At 41.3% G+C, this 3,078-nt stretch overlaps 1 pseudogene; it reads right to left on the bottom strand.

The window, feature by feature from the left end:
* Positions 1-1,411: 1,411 nt before the first annotated feature.
* Positions 1,412-1,529, bottom strand: LOC126293779 (5S ribosomal RNA; annotated as a pseudogene).
* Positions 1,530-3,078: the final 1,549 nt, after the last annotated feature.

Here is a 3,078-nt window from a genome sequence, read left to right as displayed (position 1 = left end):
ATTTTGTCTTCTAAGTAACTTATAAATATTTCTGCTAGCAATCCTGGAAGATTCGAGCCCGTTGGCAGCCCATCTGTTTGTTTTTAGATTTTATTGTTAAATTTAAAATAGGTGTGTGAAAGTGGGAATTGAAGCAGGCCCATTAGCCCAGTAATATGAGGTGAACGGATTTTTTTGTGCTTTTACAGGTTGGCATTGACTGCCTTTTAATTTTCTTGACGAACTCCAGTATTTTTGCAAAGGAAATTAATGTGGGATTTTTTTTATTATGTTAGGTATGGGGCAACTCTGTATTTAAACGTACCTCTGTTGATACCGCTTTCTTCGCAAGTTCAACCACATCTTCGTTGTATCTAACTCCGCAGTCTGCTTTCACTCAAGTAATTTCTGTAAGTTTCCCTTTTCTGTTACAACGAATGCACTGTTTTACTATGTTGATGGTATAACTATTCAAAGATACTCTCCAGTTTCTTTCTGTCATTGACTTAAATACTGACGTAGAATAACTTATAACACTATGACCACTAATACTCCCCTTACGCGTAGAGACAAGTGTAACACTTGTCACTAATTGCTATAATTTATGGTGAAACCTTCAGCTGTCATTCACTTTGCACAATTCGCTACTAGTTTCTGTCAGTGACCATTATTAAGCTTAGCTGTCACAAACTGCAAGAAAGTTATACCATAATTTGAACAAAAGCAATTTGCTCTTTTAAGCCCACCATAGTATTTGGGGGTTACTTACTGTCGGAGTGGACTTGCTCCTTGACGAAAATTATCGTGAGGAATTCTTACGTACTACTGTGGGCATAAAAGATCAAATTACTTTTGTTCAAATTATGGTATAACTTACCAACTGTTTATGCCAGCTAAGCTTGATAATGGTCATTGACCGAAACTATTAATGAGCTGTGCAAAATAAATGACAGCTGATTGTTCCACCATGAACTTTAACAATTATTTGGCGGCTGAATATCCCCAGCTGCAAACATACATAAACTTGTCACTAACACTGCAAGATCAAGTTGCCGATAATGTTACTCCTACGGAACGAATTTGAAAATACCCATGGTCGTGTTAATGGAAAAGGTATCGAACTACATTTCGTTATCCAAAAGATTATGTTCAATAGGGAGCAGAAGCTGAACTAGTGGGAATCGGACAAAAGTTCTACAAGTCATAATGTGAACTAAAAAAACTCCGTCCGAACAGGCCTTGGAAGTCCCAACGGCACCGACCGGCCGCCGTGTCGTCCTCAGCCCATGGGCGTCACTGAATGCGGATATGGAGGGGTATGTGGTCAGCACACCACTCTCCCGGCCATATGTCAGTTTACGAGACCGGCGCCACTACTTCTCAATCAAGTAGCTCCTCAGTTTGCCTCACAAGGACAGAGTGCAGCCCGCCCTCCCAACAGCGCTCGGCACACCGGATGGTCACCCATCCAAGAGCTAGCCCAGCCCGACAGCGCTTAACTTCGGTGATCTGACGGGAACCAGCGTTACCACTGCGGCAAGGCCGTTAGCATAAAGTGAACTGTAATCATATTAAAGAAAACAATTTTTCTTCTTTATGTCCAGTAGCATAATATGTCACATAATGACATGATTATTAGAAAGATGCATAAGGCTGCTGTGGTTGTAATGACTAATCTTTATTCACGACAGACTGCTTCGGCATTTATCGCTATTGTCAATTACGTCTTGACTGATGTAACGTCCATATTACGTCGTAAGTAAACTGCCTCATAAATGTCACTGTTTTGATAAGATGGTAACTGACGTAAATATATGAAAAATAATACGTTCGTTATGGTTTGGCAGTAGTAAATAGTAAGACAGCCGTAAGAGTTGTGCTTCGGGCATGGATGTGTATGCTGTCCTTAGGTTAGTTAGGTTTAAGTAGTTCTAAGTTCTAGGGGACTGATGACCACAGATGTTAAGTCCCATAGTGCTCAGAGCCGTAAGAGTTGAACTGTCAGATTACTGTCAAACCATAATTAACGTATCATTTTCCACATATTTACGTCATTTACGATCTTATCAAAACAGTGACATATCTAAGACAGTTCACTAATGACATAAGATGGATGTCACACCTATCTAGACGTACTTGACAATGGTGATAAATGCCGAAACAGCCTGTTGTGAATAAAGATTAGTGATTACAAGGAGCTATTCTTTTGCATCTTTCTAATCATTAAAGAAACCGTCGCCAGCCTAATTACCCAGAATGGTACCAAGTGCTTATATTGTTCATTAAGAAAGATAAATAGTGTAAATACTTTAGCTTTGTATAAAGATTTGCTTTGCAATTAGTACCGATACACGAAAAATTAGCATCATTTGGCAAGCAGTGGAAAACTGGATTGTTGTGAGCTATACAGATGGTATCTTAAAAAGTCCTGGATACCATCTGCCTCTCACTAACTTGTGCATGGTATTCAGAAATTCCCATTAAAGACTTCTAGGACTTGTAGAGGACAGTGAGTACATAATATTTTGAGTAGGAACCCATATCCAAAAGCGTACTGTTTCTGTTCTACCATGGTTTCAATTCAGATGTTTAGCCATCCACTTCTGCTTGTGGAACTGAATTAAACGTGTCACAGTGCAATTAATAGGTAAAAGTTCGAAAGGAATCATAACGAAACATCTATTTATCACTTAAGCACATTCGTTTGTTACTGCGTGAGGAGACAAGCTCCATTATGCTCTGGGGGAGCAATCACATCGGCATCCATGGGTACACTGAAGCTCGTACAAGACACCGTGTCGGCCAAGGAGTATGGTGCACTGGTTGCAGACCACGTACAGCCCATCATGACGATCGTGTTTCCCCTACGGCAGTGGCATTTTTAACAAGGTAATGCGCCATGTCACAAGGCCAGGAATGTGGGAGAGCGGTTTGAGGAACATTGTAGCAAGCTAGTACCAGTTCACGTGCTGGCCTCCCAACTCGCCAGATCTGAACCCAATCGAACAAATCTAGGCTGTGATTGAACGTGGCGTTGGAACTCATAACTACCCCACCCCCCCTCCTCCCTCCCCCAGCCGGCGGTTGTGGCCGAGCGCT

The sequence above is a fragment of the Schistocerca gregaria genome, chromosome 10 (assembly GCF_023897955.1).
Source record: "Schistocerca gregaria isolate iqSchGreg1 chromosome 10, iqSchGreg1.2, whole genome shotgun sequence".
In the NCBI taxonomy this organism is placed as follows: Eukaryota; Metazoa; Arthropoda; class Insecta; order Orthoptera; family Acrididae; genus Schistocerca; species Schistocerca gregaria.
Note: the sequence above shows the minus strand (reverse complement) of the source record. Positions and strands in the feature narration are given on the sequence as shown.